The sequence below is a fragment of the Dermochelys coriacea genome, chromosome 4, assembly GCF_009764565.3.
Source record: "Dermochelys coriacea isolate rDerCor1 chromosome 4, rDerCor1.pri.v4, whole genome shotgun sequence".
In the NCBI taxonomy this organism is placed as follows: Eukaryota; Metazoa; Chordata; order Testudines; family Dermochelyidae; genus Dermochelys; species Dermochelys coriacea.
In genome coordinates, this window is record NC_050071.1 from 120,377,298 (window position 1) to 120,400,898 (window position 23,601).

General features: G+C 40.9%; 1 protein-coding gene across 5 annotated transcripts in view; it reads right to left on the bottom strand.

Moving 5' to 3' along the window:
• PPP2R2C (protein phosphatase 2 regulatory subunit Bgamma) overlaps positions 1 to 23,601 on the bottom strand; it is a 295,114-nt gene that overhangs the window by 20,790 nt on the left and 250,723 nt on the right. The gene's annotated exons all lie outside the window — the stretch shown is intronic.

Sequence of the window (23,601 nt, forward strand, 5' to 3'; positions counted from 1 at the left end):
TGGAAATGTTTCATTTCAAAAATGACAAAAATTTTTTTTTGACTGAAACAATCTTGTAAACTTGACAAACTTTGGCAAAATGTTTTGGTTGACCCAAATCTGCATTTTGGCCAAAAAGAGATTGTAAGGGACTGCAGAAGACTTTGTTACGGCCTAGCTAGGGAACTTCTGCTTTCTCGCGCTGAGAGGTTATTGCAGGACATAGAAATTCAGCTAGAACCGGCCATCATCCGATTATAACTTCTTCGCATGGCCCTTTGCCAGGCAGCAGAAATCTCCTTTTGGGAAGTACCTAATTCTATATTCATGAGCTGTTCTTGCATAGTGCTTGACGTTGGCCGTCTGCCCCTCCGTCAAACTCCATCCCAGGCAGAGCTCCGGTGTACTGGGTTCCCCGCCTCCGTGACTGCAATGCTTGGAGTCCCCGTTGCGGGTGGGTCACTAACCTTCAGTAAAGCCAATAACTCACAGCTGTTTGTAAGCCTCGTTTTTCTCAGAGTACTCCTGACAGGCCTGTGGTGCTTCGAATACCTTAGCCCAGAACAGAGGTTTATCCAAAAAACATTGCCCAGCTCTAGAACTTCATTTTATGTAATATCTCTAGAAGCAGAGATCCCGCATGACTTGACGGGATCAGCTGGTTCAGTAGTGGCACAGTTAGTGAATCCCCATCGCTATTCTTGCACCTTATTTGTCCTGGAAGGGCTTCCATCCCATTACTGACCAGCTGCAACCCTGATTACTCTGTGGGATGTATTTATTATTAATTATTTATTTTTCTTAAGAAAAAAGCCCTCTGCATCCTCTGCCAAGGCATTTGGGGTGCTGTACAATATAATAAAACATTAATTATGATTGAGATTTTCAAAGAAGCCTAAAGGAGGCAGGTACTCAACACCTATGAAAATGGCCTCTCTGAAAAATTCTGACCTAAAATGAAGAGTTAAAATTAGTGAAATATAGTATACACTACAGTATACAACAACAACAATCATAATGCACTCAGTCCTTTAATCCGAAGAGCTCAACATTATTTTTCAAAAGGAGAATTATCACCCCTATTTCACAGATGCAAAAACTGAAGAGCTGTAGCTAACAATAAAAGATATCAGGTATATTTCAGATATCAACATGAAATATAAGTATTAATTAATATTGTAACACAGGGCCTACAGGCCTCAGGTCTATAAGACAATAGCTTAGCTAAACTGAGGCCTAAGGCCTAGAGACTTGACAGGAGCAACTAACCGGTAAGTGACCCTAGATCATAAGTTGTCACAAGATAGCAATGACCTTATATCACAAGATGTCATAAGATAGAATATTGCATTAAGCAAGTGTTCCTAAAGTGCTGATATTTAGGAAACATATATTATAAAGTACCAGTTAAAACCGGTTAGAATACTGTGGAGATTTTTGCAAACATAGGGAGTCAGCAATGTGCCAACCACAAGTTGTTATAGTGATTGAGTGACATAAATGTTAATCAGTACAAGGAGAACTAATAGCCCAAGCACCCATCAGGGTCAGAAAGAGACATTGGGACTCTCGACTCCCAGCCCCCTTTGCTAACCACTTAACCATACTTTTTCTGCGTGTTAAGTTCACAGTCTGAGGTGAAGTGTCTGCAAGTAACTGAGGAAAATAGTTTACTAAGTATTTAGATAAGTAAAGTGGCTTTCTCCCCCACCGCACCCTTAAAGAGAGCAAAATAAATAAAATGCATCTGTGCGTGATTACTTTTTGTAGTCCACCAAGAATTTACTTCTCTCTAAAATTCAAAGTATCTAAGTTACAGCTTCAGAGAATCAAAATAATGTTATGCTGAAAAATAAGAGAGTTGATTATATGTGGGTTAACTCAGAAAATGATGGGCAACTTTCTTTGCGGGTGGTGCATGAAACGCAGCCATGCTTGCACATGAGAATAGACTCTCTGAATTTAAACACATACAACAAATCTAAATGATAATTAACTACATCAAAAGAAAGAAAGAAAAAACTTTTCAGCCTGAGAGTAAACGAACACCTTTAAACAGCTCTCTGAAAATGTGTGGAGACATTCAGTAAGGTAGATATTTTGTAATTATCCTGTCAAGTTTTCAATAGAAGTCTGATGAGCACAAAGCAATTATCATCTCTCACACCTCTTCCCTTTAATCTGTCCAAACCGTGTATTGTGAATGACGGGAATTTCAACCTCCTAATTATGATGTAAAGCTATTAAAACCAGGAAAGAAAAAAGCCACTAAAATGCTCTTTCATTTATGACAGTGATGAGTTTTCTCTGTGTTTCTCAGCTTAAAAGCTCTACAGTTCTGGCTGAGTTCTGCCAATGATTTCAATAGGAGTTAGATCAGAACTGGTATGCTCTCTATTTCATTACATAGTCATAATGGTCATGTACAATTGTGGCCCTTATTTAAGGGAAATAGATAGGATTCTCTCATCATCTGCAGTATTCCCTGTTGTTTTCCTATATTTACTACAGTAAATACCTTGAATACTATAAATCATGAGGTTATTTATATTCAAATATTAATTTAGGTATTAAAGTCAAGGTTCACTCCCTTTTTTAAAAAGGTATTTTCTTTCTTTAATGTGAGAGAAAATGGAATTTAGTAGCCCTGCTGTAAGCAACTCCTTTAAGCAGAGTAGCTAGCCCCAGGAAGATCGCCTCAGTGTAGGGAGCATCTTTGGGTGGTTTTATGATCTCTATAACACCCCTGTGTGCAGCAGATATAAGAGACATGCTAGGGGAAAGGGAAGTAGCTAGGGCATCCCATCACCCTGGGCATCTCTGCCTGCTATAATAGTTTGCTGGAGTCATTAGCATCCGTGTAAGGTAAAGCAGCCTTTGGTCTTCACTAATTCACATTGGGAGACCAGTATAGCATATGTAGCCCAGGATCAAGAGAGTGCAAAGCTGCTTTAATTTTATATAACAAGAGAAATCTCATTAGACTGGGATTTGGAACCAGAGTTTTGCTGAAAGCTGCTTAAAAAATAAGTTATAATTCTCTAGCAATTACTAAATAACTTTGATAAGTCTAACTGTTTACCTTCAGTTATGAAAAAATGGATTTCATACACCAAATGCAATTGTCCCTTCTCAACGTTAATTACCGGTATATCAAAATGCTAAAGCTAATTGTCCAATTGCAAACCATTGCACAAGCTGATGAACACAATCATCAGTAATCGTGTATCATTTGAATTTTCATTTAACAGAACCTAGATTTAAATATGGTCTTAATGGTAGAGGCAGTGCTATCATTAGCTATGACTTTATCTGATGCAGTTATATGGATTTGCTGTAACTTGTGTGAAACAAATATTTTACAGAAGTTTGATTTCCTATCTTTGTGACTCTGTAGGTTTAAACTCAATAACTTCCCACTGCTTTCTTTTGTTTCCACCTTACTCATCTCACTGCCTGACACAGTGGAGAGGACCATGTGCAGGAACAAGCAGGGAAAACAGCATGTACAAGGGAGCCAGTGGGTCTGTGGAATAATCTCCCATCTGTCAAGCTCTGCAGCTTGAAAGGGAACTGCTATGTGAAAATGATAAAAGAATGACAGAGACAGTTATTTTCTTCTAACACTGCCCAAGGACTTTATTAGAATAAACAAAGAGCATTAGCTCTCAAATTTTGCTTCACTGCAGAACTTCCGCCTTGAACTTCTTCTAACGCCCCTCCAATCCCCCTGGCTTCTTGCTACAGATTTAAAACTAGTACCTATTTTCACAGAAAAATGTCTGAGTGAGGAAAGGAGAAAGATTGGGTTGATGGATGTGCTCCATAATATTGCTCCCCTAAAGCCTGTAAACAATTTGCAGCCTAAAATCATATTGCTTCCTTCTAAGAAAAATCTGAAGGAAACTCCATGAGTTGAAATCCAAATTTCTTTGCCTTTATATATGTTTCTTAATGTAGGAGAGGAGGAGACAATATAGGTCAGTGTGTGTAACATAATGCTGCTGTAGCTTGCCTTTCCACCATTTTATCTTGGGCCTGATTTTGCAACTCCTTACTCACATGTCAGTGGGCTTACGCATATGAATAGGGACAGCCTGTGCTGGTAGCATTTGCAGAATCAAAATTTATAGAGGCAGCAGTTTTGTCAACAATACACACCGTCATTCAGTCAGACTGATACTCATTTTGAATGCAATATCACTGCTATGTTGATAACATACTGATTTACTGTATCAAAACCATTTTAAATACAATCATCATTAGTTACATGATCACATACTATTTCTTAAACTATATAATACATGACAAGTTTTTTTCCCTACATCCTTGTAAGACGCATCATCTAAAGTACATAGTGAACAAGACACTAGTGCTGTATATCAGTAATTTGTACAGACTCTTTGTGTGGCATACACTGAAGTACAATGGAGCAGAGTTCAGGTTCCATGTGAAATATTGACCTTGCGAATTTCCTGACTTAAAAGTCCTTAACTGCAACCTTAGTGTTTCTTCAACATATTGTTCCATGTGGAATTATATATTATGTAAAGATATAGAGGGATGTGTAGGGGAAGATTTTTAAAGGCACAAGCTGGAGTTAGGTGCCCAAATCCCACTGATTTTCAACCAAAGTTCAGCACCTAAAAGTCCTTTGTGCCTTTGAAAATCTCCCCTATAATTACATCATGTGTATTCAATGAAAAAAATTTAATATTCATGTAACTCTGATGAGAAATCAACCATTAAAAAGGTAATGAGTTACATAAGCCAATGTTGAATACACAACTTTAACTCTTCCCATTTGTGTGTTTGCCATAAACATGTTTTTATTTTATATTAATTGCCAAAAACAGATGATAATATGCAAATTGGACTTGCTTATTCCATTTTATATTCAATATACATATATTTTAGGTGCCAGGGAGTACTAGTGCAGAAGTTTTCAGTCTGTGATTTGTGGCCCACAGGTGATCCACAGATGCTGTTGATGTGTGGAGAGATAGCCAGTCATCTCTGGCACCAATTCTTCCTCCTTATTCCCAGATGCTAAATTACTGTAAAATACAGCTAAAATACTTTGTTTCCCAATATTATTTTCCACATAGGCAATTGCTGTAGATGTAACAGGAATATGAAGCGATTGGGAATAAAAGGGAGATGGTACTACAAAACAATACTTGGTATTATGCACTCTCCACTATGGAAAAAATATTTGAGAGCCCCTATTCTGCTGTGTAAAACAGATTGGAACTAAGTGGATATTTTAGAAGTCATGTGTCCTCTTTTCCAAGAACAGCCAAAACATAATTTACACCTGATGAAATTACATTAAAAAAAGTTACATTCCTGCAGAATGTTTTCCTTTGTTTGGCTGGACTGATTTTCTGAGACAGTGGGCACACACAATTTTTACTAGACTCAATGGAAGCAGTGGGTATTCTGCACCACAGAAAATCAGCCCACTTTTGTTTGTTTGCTTAATGTTAATCATTCAAGTGTCAAAATTTTAGCCTATCTGTTCATGATTCTTAACACACACACACACACACACACACACACACACACACACACACACACTTCACAGTATAAGGATGCAGTATTGCTTCAATGCAACACAGCACAAACAATCATGTATCCTAACAAACAGTTGAAAAAAAACCTCCATGATACTTTATATCTCATAAAAAGACTTGGTGTAAAATTTCAAACTTTCTGAAAACAATTACTTTCTCCCCCAAGATACAGAGTTTCTGTCCTCGATACTTCTGACTCGACTGACATAAAGCACAGGCTCATCAAGGCATTGCTATAGGACAGACAGTTTCAAAGCAGAAATATTAATAATGCTACTCAAAGAGCCAAGGGATCTGTTTTAAAGTTAAAACAATAACAACCCCTTAAGATATAATGGGTGATGGTGTTAGAACAACCATCTATTATCTGAAGCTATGCTACACTGTTATAAATTCATGCAAAATAAATAGTATATTGGTAGGACAAAAGAAATGTCAACTGAACACAGTTAAACTAGGTTTCAGAGTAGCAGCCATGTTAGTCTGTATCCACAAAAAGAACAGGAGTACTTGTGGCACCTTAGAGACTAACAAATTTATTAGAGCATAAGCTTTTGTGGGCTACAGCCCACTTCATCGGATGCATAGAATGGAACATATCTATCTATCTATCTTCTTACTATATGTTCCATTCTATGCATCCGATGAAGTGGGCTGTAGCCCACAAAAGCTTATGCTCTAATAAATTTGTTAGTCTCTAAGGTGCCACAAATACTCCTGTTCTTTTTACAGTTAAACTAGTCTTTCATAGAACTAAAAAGGAGAGACCTAGACAGCACAATCTCTGAAAAGAGCTGTTATCAAGACCGAGGAACTCTGTGGTAACTGCCAGGCTTTTCTACAGTTGAAATACCAGTAAACTAAAACAAGCAAACTGTAAGGTTGATGATAATGTCACATAATTCTGAACAGAGAGGTGAGCCTTGGAACTTGTGTTACTGCAGACTAAGAGTAGGATTATAGACAAAAAAAAGTTTCTGCTATTTCAAAGCGGAATGGATTCAGGGTAAAACTGAATTATGCCTACATACATTCTACAACATGTAGTTATCAGAAAAATATAAAAAACAAAAGTAGTCCTGCAAGATGATGGAGACTCCATATAGATGACATGAGATTCTACTGTGTAAAAGATGAATTCATAAATGACATAAAAGGAGGTCCCACAGAACATGCAAATGCAATCTCCACTGACAGGACTTATGGAAAGTCATGTCATAAGTATGGTGGTTCTTCTGATTCAGCTAGGATGACTTAAGCCATTTGCTTCCCTAGCTGAAAACATCTGGCTTTTCACTAGCCCAAAAATCAGGATGAAAAACTAAGAACTGGATCCTGAGCTGGCCACTGATGACACTTCTTCTGGGAGCAACTCAAGATGTGCCCCAGATAAGCACCGTATTATTAAATTTAATTATTTATATTGCAGAAGCATCTAGGAGACCCAGTCATGGACAAGGGCCCCATTATGCTAGCTGCTATACAAACACAAGACAGATATTCCCAGACCCAAGGAGCTTACAATCTAAATTAACTCATTCCTTCTTTTAAATCCTTAACGGAAGACCTCAGTGATCTCAAAGTAAGGCATACACTACTACTTGACATTAATGGAATTTTGAGAGACCAGCCATTGCAAGTTTTCAAACAAAGCTGGAGAATTCAAGTACATTCATTCCACTTGATAGGTAATAGAGACTTTTATACATCTGTCAAGGTTCCTTCCCCACTCTGAACTCTAGGGTACAGATGTGGGGACCTGCATGAAAACCTCCTAAGCTTACTTTTACCAGCTTAGGTTAAAATTCCCCAAGGTACAAACTATTTTACCTTTTGCCGTTGGACATTCGCTGCCACCACCAAACGTTTAACCGGGTTTATTATTGGGAAAGAGTCGTTTGGAAACGTCTTTCCCCCCAAAATCCTCACCAAAACCTTGCACCCCCCTTCCTGGGGAAGGTTGGATAAAAATCCTCACCAATTTGCATAGGTGACCACAGATCCAAACCCTTGGATTCTAAGAACAATGAAAAAAACATTCAGTTTCTTACAAGAAGAATTTTAATAGAAGAAAAAGTAAAAAGAATCACCTCTGTAAAATCAGGATGGTAAATACCTTACAGGGTAATTAGATTCAAAACATAGAGAATCCCTCTAGGCAAACCTTAAGTTACAAAAAGACACAAAGACAGGAAAATTCATTCCATTCAGCACAGCTTATTTTCTCAGCCATTTAAAGAAATCATAATCTAAAGCATATCTAGCTAGATTACTTACTAAATTCTAAGACTCCATTCCTGTTCTGTTCCCAGCAAAAGCATCACCCAAACAGATCCAGACCCTTTGTTTCTCCCCCCCTCCAGCTTTGAAAGTAACTTGTCTCCTCATTGGTCATTTTGGTCAGGTGCCAGCAAGGTTATCCTAGCTTCTTATCCCTTTACTGGTGAAAGAGCTTTTCCTCTGGCCTGGAGGAATTTTAAAGGTGTTTACCCTTCCCTTTATATTTATGACATGCCCTCCAAATCACAGATAGGGTGAAACGCTGGCTGGGATTTCTTCCTGGAGCTCTAGGAAAAAACAGAGTTAATAAGACACATGCACCTCTAATATACTACCAAGTATATAAAAGACTAACAATATTTTCCACATCTCAAGGATGATTTTAACCAGTTGATTCTGGGAAATTTTCACGGGAGAGTGCATCAGCCACTTTGTTACAAGCTCCTGAGATGTGCCGGATATCGAAATCAAAATCTTGGAGAGCTAAACTCCACCGAATAAGTTTTTTGTTATTTCCCGGGGCAGTATGAAGCCACTGTAGCAGAGCATGGTCAGTTTGCAGGTGGAAACGCTGTCCCCAAACATATGGGTGTAGCTTTTCCAGAGCATAAACAATGGTGTAACATACTTTTTCAGTGACTGACCAGTTGCTTTCCCTCTCAGACAGCTTCTTGCTGAGAAACACTACAGGGTGGAATTCTTGATCCAGTCCTTCCTGCATTAAAACTGCTCCCACACCATGCCTGGACGCATCAGTGGTTACTAGGAACGGTTTGTCAAAGTCTGGGGCCCTTAGCACAGGGTCAGACATGAGTGTTGCTTTATGCTGGTTAAAGGCCTTCTGACACTCTTTGGTCAACTGAACGGCATTTGGCTGTTTCTTTTTGGTTAGGTCTGTCAGTGGGGCGGCGATTTGGCTGTATTGTGGTACAAATCGCCTGTAATAACCGGCCAAGCCTAAGAAGGATTGAACCTGTTTCTTTGACCTTGGGACAGGCCACTTTTGGATAGCATCCACTTTGGCCTGTAGGGGGTTGATAGTTCCTTGACCCACCTGGTGTCCAAGGTAAGTCACTCTGTTTAGGCCTATTTGACACTTCTTAACTTTAACAGTTAGTCCTGCCTCCCTTATGCGCTCGAAGACTTTTTGTAGATGTTCCAGGTGCTCCGCCCAGGAATCCGAAAATATGGTCACATCGTCAAGGTAGGCAACTGCATATTCCCCTAATCCCACTAGGAGACCATCTACAAGTCTTTGAAGGTGGTGGGTGCATTCTGCAGCCCGAAAGGGAGTACATTAAATTCATACAACCTGACATGTGTGGTGAAAGCTGACCTTTCCTTGGCGGATTCATCTAGCGGTACCTGCCAGTACCCCTTGGTTAAGTCCAAGGTAGAGATGAACTGGGCCCGTCCCAGTTTCTCTAATAGTTCATCTGTGCATGGCATTGGATAGTTATCTGGGAGAGTTACAGCATTTAGCTTACAGAAGTCCACGCAAAAACGTATCACCCCATCTGGTTTGGGAACTAGAACCACTGGAGATGCCCATGCACTGCCAGAGGGGCGGATTACACCCATCTATAACATATCCTGGATCTCCCATTCTATAGCAGTTTTAGCTTGAGGAGACACCTGGTAAGTTTGGACTTTAATTGGGTGAGCATTACCTGTGTCAATGGAGTGGTATGCCCGTTCAGTCAGTCCTGGGATGGCTGAGAACGTCGGCGCGTAGCTAGTGCACAGCTCCTTGATCTGCTGTGACTGCATATGCCCAAGGGTCATGGAGAGGTTCACCTCTTCCACGCCGCCAGCACTTTTCCCTTCATAGTAGACACCTTCAGGCCACTCAGCGTCATCTCCTCCCTGGGCTGTAAACTGACAAACCTTTAATCCTCTGGAATAAAAGGGCTTTAGAGAATTAATATGGTACACCTGAGGCTTTCGGTTGGAGGTGGGGAATGCTATGAGATAATTAACAGCTCCCAGGCGCTCCTGGACCGTGAATGGCCCTTCCCACAACATTTCCATTTTATGGGCCTGGAGCGCCTTTAAGACCATGACCTGGTCCCCTACTTTGAAGGAACGCTCTCTGGCATGTTTATCATACCAGGCTTTTTGTTCTTTTTGAGCATCCTGTAGGTTTTCTTTAGCAAGGGCTAGAGAGGTTCGGAGGGTGTTTTGTAGTTTGATTACAAAGTCCAGAATGTTAGTTCCTGGAGAAGGTGTAAATCCCTCCCATTGCTGCTTCACCAACTGTAACGGCCCCTTAACTTCGTGGCCATATACAAGTTCAAATGGTGAAAACCCTAAACTGGGATGTGGTACAGCTCTGTAGGCAAAGACCAACTGCTGCAACACTAGGTCCCAATCACTGGAGTGCTCATTTATGAATTTACGTATCATGGCCCCAAAACTTCCATTAAACTTCTCCACCATGCCATTTGTTTGATGATGGTAAGGAGTGGCAACCAAGTGATTTACCCCATGAGCTTCCCAAAGGCTTTCCATAGTTCCTGCCAGGAAATTAGTTCCTGCATCTGTGAGGATGTCGGAGGGCCAACCTACCCTGGCAAAAATGTCTGCTAGTGCCTGGCTCACACTTTTAGCCCTGGTGTTGCTTGAGCTACTGCTTCTGGCCATCGGGTGGCAAAATCCATGAAAGTCAGTATGTACTGCTTTCCTCTGGGTGTCTTTTTTGGAAAAGGACCCAGAATATCCACAGCTACTCGCTGAAATGGAACTTCAATGATGGGGAGAGGCTGGAGAGGGGCTTTGACCTGGTCTTGGGGTTTTCCCACTTTTTGACATACCTCACAAGACCGGACATAGGTAGAAACATCCTTGCCCATTCCCTCCCAGTGGAATGACCTCCCCAACCGGTCTTTGGTCCTGTTCACCCCAGCATGACCACTAGGATGATCGTGGGCTAAGCTCAAGAGCTTGACCAGGTACTTAGTTGGAACTACCAACTGTCTCTGAGGATGCCAGTCTTCCTGGTGTCCATCAGAAAGGGTTTCCTTGTATAAAAGTCCTCTTTCTATAACAAACCTGGATCGATTAGAAGAGCTGAGAGGCAGTGGGTTACTCTGTGCCGCCGTCCAAGCTCTCTGGAGGCCTTCACCTTCTTCCTGTTCGGTCTGGAACTGTTCCCTTGATGCAGGAGACATCAGTTCCTCATTAGATTGTGGACCTATGCTTGGTCCCTCTGGAAGCAATGTAGGGGATGGGGCCGTTTCTGTTGATCATGAACCGCTCTCTGCTGGTGCACTATGTTGGGGTTCAGGCTCTGGCTGAGCCTCTTGTGTAGGGTTATCAGCTGCTGCCGGTTCAGGTTCAGTGGGGCCCTCTGGTGTTGGGGTTGCAAGTACTGGATTCAGTGCGGGCAATGTGTCTGGTGCTGGTTGTTCCGCCAGTTCCAGTTCTGGGACTGGCTCTGTCTGGGTCTCTGGGACTGGATCCACTACTGCTGTTGCAGACATTGGCCTGGGGTCTGGGTCCATCACCTCTGACCGGGTCCTGGTAGAAATTTCCGGATCAGAGCTAGGTGTGACGGCTTGTTTAGCTTGGCTGCGGGTGACAATTCGCTTCACATGACTGGCCAAGTCTTCCCCCAACAGCATGGGGATGGGATAATCATCATAAACTGCAAAAGTCCATGTTCCTGACCAGCCTTTGTACTGGACAGGCAACTTGGCTGTAGGCAAATTGAAAGAGTTTGACCTGAAGGGTTGAATCATCACTTGGATCTCTGGGTTGATTAAATTGGGGTCCACTAAGGAAGCATGGATAGCCGACACTTGTGCTCCGGTGTCCCTCCACGTGGTGACCTTCTTCCCACCCACACTCACAGTTTCCCTCCGCTCCGAGGGTATCTGGGAGGTATCTGGGCCTGAGGACCTCGGGGTAATTCTGGTGCAATGAACTGTAATCTGTTGGGGTTCTTGGGGCAGTTGGCCTTTACATGTCCCGGCTCGTAACATTTAAAACATCGTCCAGCTGACGGGTCACTAGGGCGAGGTGGGTTGCTGGAGAATGGTGTGGCGGGACAATAAGGTTTCTGGAGGCTTCCTTGCGGGGTAGGTGGGGCCTTGGGCTGCCCCCGGTAGTAGGGTGTTGTCTGAGGTTGTCCCTTCTGGTATCTGCTCCAACTGCGACCAGTTTTTTTCTTCTCTGACACCTCCACCCATTTGGCTCCAATCTCCCCCGCCTCGATTACAGTTTTGGGCTTCCCATCTAGGAAGTATCTTTCTCTTTCCTCAGGGAACACCCTCTAAGAACTGTTCCATTTGCATTAGGAAGGGCAAATCTGCTGGAGATTTAACACTTGCTCCTAATATCCAGGCATCCCAATGTTTCACAATGTGGTAGGCATGTCAGGTAAATGACACGTCTGGTTTCCACCTTAGGGCTCTGAACCGCCAACGGGAATGCTCGGGTGTTAGCCCCATTCTGACTCTCACCTTGGTTTTAAACAGTTCATACTGGTTCATTTGTTCCTTACGCATTTCAGCCGCCACCTCAGCTAAGGGTCCACTGAGCTGCGGCCTCAGCTCTACCATGTATTGGTCTGTAGAGATGTTGTACCCAAGGCAGGCCATTTTGAAGTTTTCTAAGAAGGCCTTGGTATCATCGCCTGCCTTGTAGGTGGGGAACTTTCTGGGATGGGAAGTGGTACCTGGAGAAGGATTGTTAGGGTTTGTTGGTCTATTCTGCTGAGCCTTTGCCTTCTCCATCTCCAGTGCATGCTTCCTCTCTTTTTCCTTCTCCTCCAGTTCTTTGTCCCTTGCCTCCATTTCCATCCTGTGGGCAGCCTCCATTTCTTTTTTCCTGGACGCATGTGCATCCATCTCCATCCACATGAGTTCTATCCATCTTTCATATTCCTTTTTTTCCTCAGCCTCAAATCTGGCTAATTCCAGGTTTTGTTGAACCGTGGAGTCTGTCATCCTAACCTCTCTGATTTTAATTAACTTTACACCCGAGAGTTAGAAAGAAAACCAAAACAAAAAAAAAACAAAAAACTTGGCTTGTAAAATTTTGCTGTGCTGTCCAGATACCTATGTTCTCTGATAGTGATTGTCAGCCTACAGAGAAACCCCCCCCCCCCCAAAATAACCCTGACACCTTTGTCTCCAGGCAAATATGCAGAAAACCCCTCTAGTTGCTCTTAGGAGAAGAAAAAAAAAACAGAAAGCAAAAACTTCAGGTCTGTGAAGACTCATGAATTCCCTGCAGGAGGTTAACTACCCTGCCTTTAGGTAGAGCAGACTCCAGCTCACAAAGACAATTCCATTTGTCTCTGCTCGGGCCCCCAAAGCAGAGAAAAAAAACTCCAACTGCTTCCAGTTGGAAACCTGCTTTCCAGCAGCCCAAAGGAAAAAAAATTCCCTTTTAAAATCTGTGTTTCTGGTTCAAAAAATCTCAAATTGATCTCAAAATGATTCCAAGTTAATCCCACCGCTCTGCCATCACGTCAAGGTTCCTTCCCCACTCTGAACTCTAGGGTACAGATGTGGGGATCTGTATGAAAACCTCCTAAGCTTACTTTTACCAGCTTAGGTTAAAACTTTCCCAAGGTACAAACTATTTTACCTTTTGCCCTTAGACTTTCGTTGCCACCACCAAACGTCTAACCGGGTTTATTATTGGGAAAGAGTCGTTTGGAAACGTCTTTCCCCCCAAAATCCTCACCAAAACCTTGCACCCCCCTCCTGGGGAAGGTTGGATAAAAATCCTCGCCCATCTGTATAGGTGATCGCAGACCCAAACCCTTGGATCTTAAGAGCAATGAAAAAAACATTCAGTTTCTTACAAGAAGAATTTTAATAGAAGAAAAAGTAAAAAGAATCACCTCTGTAAAATCAGGATGGTTAATACCTTACAGGATAATTAGATTCAAAATATAGAGAATCCCTCCAGGCAAAACCTAAGTTACAAAAAGACACAAAGACAGGAATATTCATTCCATTCAGCACAGCTTATTTTCTCAGCCATTTAAGAAATCATAATCTAACGCATATCTAGCTAGATTACTTACTAAATTCTAAGACTCCATTCCTGTTCTACCCCGGCAAAAGCATCACCCAGACCAGACCCGACCCTTTGTTTCTCTCCCCCTCCAGCTTTGAAGTATCTTGTCTCCTCATTGATCCTTTTGTCAGGTGCCAGCGAGGTTATCCTACCTTCTTAACCCTTTACAGCTGAAAGGGCTTTTCCTCTGGCCAGGAGGGATTTTAAAGGTATTTACCCTTCCCTTTATATTTATGACAATATCATTTTATTTTCAGCTGATTAATTGGTTTTTCTAAGTTAAATGCCCCTCAGAAAGTATGATCATGAGTTTAAAAGCAATATAAATGACTTAAATGTATGCAGGCCAGATCATAGCTAATATAAATCTGCATATTCCGTATGCTGATTTGTAACAGCTGAGGATCTGACCCATAATGTGTATTTACTTCTCTTTCACTAATAAGATTCATTCTATAGGTCTACAAATAATATTTTGATTTAATATGTGGTTAATGAAGAGTCTTGAGCATAGAACATTCATTACATTAGTTCAGCATGGTACTTACTTCAACTGTGCTTAGGTGCAGTGAAACTAGAGCTTAGGGATAGTTCATCTTCAGTTGTGTCAAATTAAATTGACAACTTTTCAGACAAAGATAGAGAAGTTTGAACTAATTTATGTATGGTTTTAAAGAAAAGGGACGAGATCCTCAAATTATGTGAATCAATACAGCTCCTTTCATTGCAATGGAACTATGCCAATTTAGAGAATCTAGTTGAGAATCTGGCTGAGGATTTTACCATTGTTTTAACATTTGGTTAAAGTATTGTAAGGGGTTATTGTGGACCAAGGTTACAGTTACAGATTACCTGTAATTGTACTTCCTTGTGAATTTTAGAAGAAACTAGAAGTATTTTTGAATCATTAAGTGCATACTTGGGTGTAGTGTGTGTGTGTGCGTGTGTGTGTGTGTGTGTGTGTGCGTGTGTGAGAGAGAGAGACTGACGAAAGCTTAGTTATTAATTATTCTTACCTAGGTGTGGTAATTTAGAACTGAAATGAAACTGTATTATTTGTTAGCAGTGTTATTGTAGCTGAGTTGATCCCAGGATATGAGATAGACAAGGTGGGTAAAGTAATATCTTTTATTGGGTCAACTTCTATAGGTGGAAGGTACAAGCTTTCTTTCTTTTCAGGTCTGGAGTTGGAAGCAGATGCTTCGTTCCCCAGATCTAAAGAAGAAAGAAGAGATCTGTGTAGCTCGAAAGCTTGTCCCTTCTACCAACAGAAGTTGGCCCAATAAAAGATATTACCTCACCTACCTTGTGTCTCTATACTGTATACTGTCCTACCTTGTGTACTCTCTACATGGTTCAAGTTTCTAACTTTGGAATAACTTTTGGTTGAGCTGTCACTGACAGTTCAATAAATTTTTATTGAAATAAAACTTGACAGGCAAATATGCAAGGTCCTGCACGAACTAGCCATAGTTTCCATACTGGTACCAAAATCCTCTCCCCAGAATCAGAGAATTATTTTAGGATGTTACACTGATGCCCATCATCATAATGTCTGAGTGCCTTCCACATAAAATCAATACCAATGGGGAAAGTCTCCGACACTTGGCATGTTTTAACTATTTTGTGATAAGATTTTGATTACTAATATTTATGTACTTTAGTTCTTTATATTTTAACTTCTTATATTCACTTCTTATTCTTACTTTGTAAATCCTCTCATACATTCGCTTTGGTTTTTTTGTAATTTCCTGTTCATCTTTCAAGTAAATATTATTAATAAAATATACACATTTATAAGTATTCTTGAGTCTACTTTAGCTAAGAAACATGAATTCAATAATTTCATAATTAATTATGACAACTATGTAACCAATGTGTTTTATGCTATATTAACCCTAATCTTCTCAGATTGCCTATCCAGTTTTAAATCAAATACATCAAAAATTAGTTTTGAGGCTGCATGTCCATTTCACTTTCATGTCATTATCTGTCCTTATGTGATAAAAGGTAAAATTTCTCAAAAAATAATTCCACCTCCCCCTTTAGATTGCAAATACCAACCACCAACTAGCACACCTCTGGCCAGTGACCCGGATATAAAAGCAAAATTTCTCATCAATACAGCTAGACAGTATGAATTTAAATGTAAACCATCAATCAATATCTTAGAATCTGTTTTACTATCTGGTATTCTACAGTGAGTTGCTGCAACTTGTCACAAGATGCAAGGGACAGTGCAAGAGGGCTGAACTAGGTCAATACATAAAGATCAATGGGGGAGAGCTTCACTGTAGAGATGCTTATATTAAATGTTGCTTCACTAGGGAGTTTGTTAATAAAGAGTGGTGCTAAAGAATCACATGCAAGGAAATGGGGGAAGGGATGGGGTAATCTTAAAGGCAGAGCATCATTAAACTGAAATCTTGCAAAGATTTATAAACATGTTTAACTTTGAGTAGTCCCACTGAAGTTAATGGGACATGAGACTACCTGGTATGTACAGTTAAGCACATGTATAAATCTTTGAGATTGGGGCCTAAATCTGAAAGAAATAATTCCCCCCGACCCATTGAAATGGCATCTTGAACGAAAAATGGAAATCTGGAAAGACAATGGAAGATGTTTATTTAAATATATTAAATTGCAACAAAAAACAAGATAGCAGTTTTAACTGAATAATTAAAGAAATCTTACAGTAATTATTTGCTCTGACTGGGTTTGTGTGTTTTGGGAGGTTAATGAAATGCCTTTTTAAATGATAAATCATTTATGCCTGCTTCAGTACTAGATTTTTTCTTACTATTTGATGGCTGCAAGTACATAAATCAGACAGACAATTTTCTTTTTACTTTTATTTAATTTTAATATATTTGCATAATCAAGGGGAAAGATGCATAACTAATAACTGTCTTTCTGCAGTAGAAGTTCCTAATTTTCATTATCTATTTTAAATTATTATTATCATCACAGAAGTGCTCTACATCAAAGACAATCTTACATTGATGAGGCCCAATCCTGCAGATGGCCCACAAGGTATCTCTTACTGAATCCAGGGAGATTTCTGCACAAAGAAGGACCCTTTACAGGATTGGGTTCACTATGTGTGAAATTGGAGTGATAGATCTGTAGTGACAACTGTAATTAGGAAATTTATGAGAAGTAAAATTACCAAGATGTGGGCACATTTTTATATCTAAGTTACATAAAATGGGGGATTTGATGGAATAATGGATACATGCATTAGCAACACGTTCTTAAAGCCGAAGTCCAGACTTTCAATAGGGAAACAAACCTTTATTAACACGTGTGATGAAGTGTTATGAGAGCTCAGATTAAGTTGAACTGTTTTTTGTACAATATCACATGACCTCACAGTTCTCAACCTGGAGTAGACCTACTTTTACAGCTGCCTCTGAAAACACATAATGTGAACATTCCCTCCCCCACACACCTGTCTCAGATGACGGACTTGCATGAGGACAGAAGCAGTAATCTGAAGATAATTTCTTTAAATGTAAAGCTCACACAAAAGGAACACAAGTTCTCTCTTTTTCAGTCCTACAACAAGCATCATTCATTTGGAAAGGGCAATATTAATTAGCAAATCCAGCAGGGACATGCTAGCTCCCAGCCCCTCCCCTGCTGTCCCTCCACCCCTGCAGCCTCAGCTTGCTGTGCTGCCAGTGCTCTGGGCGGCGAGCTCCTGCAGGGCAGCGCAGCTGTGAGAGCCATCGGCCTGCCCCAGTACTCTAGACTGTGCAGCTGGCTCCGGCTGGGCAGTGCGGCTGCCAGTCCTGGTGCTCTGAGCGGCATAGTAAGGGGACAGGGAGTGTGTGTGGTGGGGATGGATAAGGGGCAGAGGGTCCCGGGGGGCAGTCAGGGAGCAGAGGGCAGTTGGATAGGCATGGGAGTCCCGGGGGGCCTGTCAGAGGGCAGGGGTGTGAATAGGGTTCGCGGCAGTCAGTGGGCAGGGAGCAGGACAGGTGGTAGATAGGGGTGGAGTTCCCGGGGGGGCAGTCAGGGGGCAGGAAGTGGGAGGGGGTAGGGGCCAAGCTGTTTGGGGAGGCACAGCCTTCCCTACCCAGACTTTCATATAGTTTTGGAACCCCTATGTGGCTCTCAGGCCAAAAAGTTTGCCTACCCCTGGTCTAGATTTTCAGAATGGCTGATGATGTGTGCAAATGGTCTGTCAGATGTCCAAGTGATGACCTGCATGCAAAATTAATGTAATTGTGTATATAAATTAGGCAAGCAATATGCCCACTCATTCTTCATAGTCAAAGTTCTGAAAATCTGTACCACTGTATCTGCATAACATGAAAATCTGGACCACTTATATACTGATAACATGCAAACACCTGCAGCAACACCAAAAAATGGGAACTTCAATGTTTCATTATAATTTAACATTAATTAAGTGAATGCTGTGGCAGCAGGGAAAACAGCATCATTGGACTGACATCTCCTGCTTATTACCATCCTTCCCAGGCTGTTCTGCACAAGTCTCCTTGTAAATGATGGCTCTTACAATAGTTACAATACAGAAGAGAAATCTCTAAAGGAAAATTATTGGAGCCAGTAACATCATTAGTTCCTAAAATGGTGATGTTGTTTCATGCCTAGAAGAATAGGCAGGGCATTAGGGAAGTAAAATGGATGGTTTGTGGGCCCAGGTTTAAGAAACAGATTCCAAAATAGCAGCATTAAGAGAGCCGCAAGTCTACAGATGATTGAGCAATTAATTCACTGCTTTGGAAAATATAAATCATCAGAGGTCAAAAATGAGATCGCTCTATAATTTAAAAGTTAGTGGGTAAAAATCTGGGAAACTACAATTTGAACATTAAAGGCCCATTAGGAGTCCTGCACTATAAAGAAATCAGGACAGGTTTGAAGAGATATTGGATAAATGTGAGGAATCTAAACCACAGGCTGTTAAGGTCTCTCAGGTTCTCACTCAGATTCATATACATAAAGACTGAACAAAACAACAGTCAGCGTTGATCTTCTCTAAAATTGCTCAGTTGTGACACAATTGTGAAAATCTGGACCACTTGTATATTGATAGCATGCAAACACCTGCAGCAACACCCGAAAAAGAGTGGCAGAATTTTCTCTTGCCTTCCTTCACAGGAAGGTCAATGGTAATTACCACTGTCATGATGGCATTTCTTTGATGACTGGGGCACAAAAAGTGAGGGGAACAGTCAAGGGAAAGATGATAAATTACAGAATCTCTGAACTATGATCTCATAGGAAACTCATTTTTCCACTGGTTTTGGAAGACCATTTAAGGATGAGTTACTATCCATATAATTGAATAGAGGTGGTAGAGGGTGCTAGGACCTCCTCAATTCTATGCTCACACTTCCTTTAAGGAAGAGGGCATAATTATTAGATGTTTACCTTTGGGCCAGGATTGTCCTGTCATCTATAAACTTACAAAAATGCTGCATATGTACTTAGTTTTAAAATATGTTTAAAATAAGCAATGTTTTCATCATTTTTCATCAAAAATTGCAAACATTTCCAAGTGGAACATTTTCCAGGTCTCCATGTGGTGGGTGATTTCAGGTTTGCTTTCACATTTTAAGATCCTCCTCTGTTCTTGATACACCAGGCCATGCATGGAGACCAAACAGTGTTTTTAAGTGGTTCCTGCTTGAGGTCCTTGGTTCTCAACCATGTGAAATCTTTTAGAGTTGAAAGCCTGAACTCTGATGGAAAATTTATAAGCCACGAGAGTTATGTGCTAGGGGAGTTTGTAACTTCTAAAAACTTCATAGGATACACTGGTATCGCTTATAGTTAAACAGATTCCATCTTCCTTGCTTCAATCACTTCAAACACATTCCTCCCCTCATATAGCAAACTTTGCATGTTGGCAATGGATCTCTAGAAGAATCTTAAATCAGCTGAGTTAGTTGATTTAAAACACTCCATGGAAGAAGTATATATTTTATAGTCTATAGGAATATCCAGAGGTAAAAGAAAATTCAACTTAAAACAAAATATGTAGTTTAAACAGATTATATCCTATAGGGCTGAATTTTCAAAAGTGCATAAACTGTGCCAAGTCTCCAGTGACTCTCATTATTTATTCACCCTGGCATATTCTTTCCCTATCTTTTGCCTCTAGCTGTCAGCTCAATTCTTCATTCTAACGTTCAAATGCCTGTTAAAAGAGCAGTGGTCTTGCCCAAACCGAAGTAAAACAGCTGTACATTTAGAAATATGTATTGAACTCAGACTATTAGTTAAAATAGCTTGAGTAATGATATTGCACTTGCTTCTAAACTAAAGCTTTACATTGAAAATGTAGGCCTACCGAAGTAGGTCACGTATAAGAGAAGTCATGATCAGAGCCAGATGCATGTGGTCCATTAGCAAATGTAAGTGAACACTGACATGGCTCCAATACGGACACACTTTAATCAACATTTCAAACTTGTTTATCAAATGTCAGTATTTGATGATCTTTCAGTGAGCTATGTAAATAGATCTGCTGGTCTCGGACCTGTGCCTAGGACACAGGTGTCCACATCACAACTAACTGTGCTAATTGGCAGCCTATTAGTAGTCCTGGCAGGGGCAACATTATTTGAATGGGCATGAAACCCTCTTGTTCCCAGATTTGCTTCCTTCAGGTCAGGGTTGTGACACGTTGGGGGAAAACTTTGCAGTGCTGCTACTGCCCATGCTGGTTTCTATTCTATGAATATACCGAACTCTCTGTCTAGCAATGTAGCAGCCTTCAAGATTTTTTACTGTACTGAGTTAATGTACTTAGTGTAACCCATATTAAGTACATATTTATACAGTACTATATATGTGCATGGTGCTTTATAAATATCTACAAATGAAAGGTCCCTGCCTCAAAAAGCTTGAAATCTATATTAGACAACACAGGAAAGGATTAAAATTAAAAGGTGGGGGAGAAAGCATAAGAGAAAGGAGTGTAAAACAGTAATAGTTCATGAGATATGAGTAATAAGCCTATGATCTTATAAAAGTTACTCATTGGATTTGTTTATTTCTAATAATACTGCAATACATTTTAATCTGGGGACAATGTCTGGAAGAGGGGCTCTGGAGAAGGTCAGTGACTGAAAACTGACTAGAAGTGAATTTTGAGAGGAGATTTGAAGTAGGAGAGTCATGCCCAAGGTCAAAGAGACTGTTCTAAATACGGGGGATGGAGTAACTTATGGGGAAAGGTTGCATAAGGCCAAGCTGAGTTGGCTTGGGGAGCGTATTGGGAATATACGGAAATCATTTGTAAAACAGGTGTATACTGACTGGTATAAAATTCATGGGGCAGATATCAAAGAGATTGTCCTGCTAACATCTGAAAGCCTGGCTGATTTATTTTAAGATGAACGCTTTAGACTGCTATAGAGTTTATGGAACTAGTGTTGCATGTCAAGGTGAGCTATAATCAAACCAATCCAATCAGCAGTACTCACTACTCTTCCTTGTAAAGCTTTGAAAGTTCTATCATTAACCTTGTCAATTTTTCTGTTGTACATACTCCACACTCAGTTTCTCAATGAGCTGACTCCAGTTTAGTGCAGCAATGCTACATTAAGGGCTATTTTCTGACTCACAGATCTGGAAATAGGGTTTAATCAATGACCATTAGACCTTGCTCACCCTTCTGGCATAAAATGCCTTCTTTTCATTCAGGGTTCCTGCATTATTGTTTTAATAGGTTATGTCAAGGTTCCCTCCCAACTCTGAACTTTAGGGTACAGATGTGGAGACCTGCATGAAAGCCCCCCTAAGCTTATTTTTACCAGCTTAGGTTAAAAACTTTTCCAAGGTACAAACTTTGCCTTGTCCTTGAACAGTAGGTTGCCACCACCAAGTGATTTAAACAAAGAACAGGGAAAGGACCATTTGGAGTTTCTATTTCCCTAAAATATCCCCCAAAGCCCTTACACCCCCTTTTCTGGGGAGGCTTGAGAATAAACAAGATGAGCACAAACCTGCCTTGGATTTTTAAAACCCAAAAAACAAATCAGATTCTTAAAAAACAGAACTTTATTAGAAGAACAAAAAAAGATAAGAGAACAACTTTGTAAGATCAGAATGGAAGATAATCTCACAGGCAGTTAGATTTAAAACATAGAGAATCCCTTTAGGCAAAACCTTAAGTTACAAAAGACACAAAAAAAGGAATACACATTCCCTCCAGCACAGCAAATTTACAAGCCAAAACAAAAAAAACCTAACGCATTTTTAGCTAGATTACTTACTAACTTTACAGGAGTTGAAGGCTTGCATCCTTGATCTGTTCTGGCAAAGGTATACACAGACTGACAAAAGCCTTTTTTCCCCCCTTCAGATCTGAAAGTATCTTGTCCCCTCATAGGTTATTTTTGGGTCAGGTACCAGTGAGGTTACCTTAGCTTCTTAACCCTTTACAGGTGAAAGGATTTTGCCTCTGGCCAGGAGGGATTTTATAACACTGTATACAGAAAGGTGGTTACCCTTCCTGTATGACACATTATGATTGGCATTTGGCACTGTGTTACAGGGGCATACAGGCCTATTAATAGGAAGAAATGAAAGTATTATGGAAGAAAACAATATAAGTAGGACAGGAAAAACGCACAACGAAGACCCAAATTCTGGTCTCACTCTCTTCTTTCCTCACAATATTTGATTTCCCTCAAAGCACAAAGGTATACAGCTAACAAAGGCAAAATACTGCCGGAATTATGTGGAAGGTTATTTTCTAAGAATAAGCAATAACAGAGACCACATCCTAACCAATTCTAAGCACTTGCTTTTTTCCTTGCATCTGATGGGCTCAATCATGGCAGTTTTATTCAGTGTCTAGTAGCACAGCTAGGGGGGAGCGGGCTCTCCCAGCGAGCAGAAGTGGTGCCTTTTAATTTTTTGCCGCCTTTTAAATTTTTTTTTTAACCAGCCTTTGGTGGCGGGGGTGGGGGGTCCCTCAGCCACCGAAGATCGGAGCGAGTGAAGGATCCACCGCTGAAGTGCCGCTGAAGACCCGGACCTGACCCACCGCCGAAGACCCAGAGTGCCGCCGGGTGAGTACAAGCGGGTGGTGCCTTTTTTTATCTCTGCTCCTTCTGTTTTCTCCACCTGGCTACGCCACTGGGTGTCTACTCCTGAAGAAATTCACCCCTGTGCAGAGACCTATGCACCACTTTTAGTGCATTACACCCTCAAATGCATATTTCCTATTAATAAGACCTGTCTGCCTCAAAAGACTTCAGTGGGAACTGAGTGGTGCATATGCTTTTTGGGGTTCCCTCTATACAAGAAGATTTCCAGTTACTCAGTAACCTCCCATTGACTTCAACAATGTCAAGTAGACATTGAAGGCCTGATTCTGTGAAGCATAGAGTGCCTCAGAAAGGCTCAATCCCAGGATTTGGCTCCATGAGAGTTAACAGGTGTTCATCCGGTTCTCAGCTTCTCATAGGTACTGGCCACATGACAGTAGGTCAGATCTGAGCAGACTGTGAGAAAACAGGTTGTGAGCTCAAGAAAATGTGCCTGTGCCAACCTGCAGCAACAGGAACACAGCAACTCAACAGCTGCTACATTATTAGGAGGAGGAGCTCCCTATTCTGCTCCTCCTCCATGTGATGTTTTGGGCCACTTTTCCCCTGGCCCAGTCACAATACACGTCTGCTGCAGCACTCTCGTTTACACTGAATTTTGTGCTCTATGTATCTCAATAGCCAGAACATCA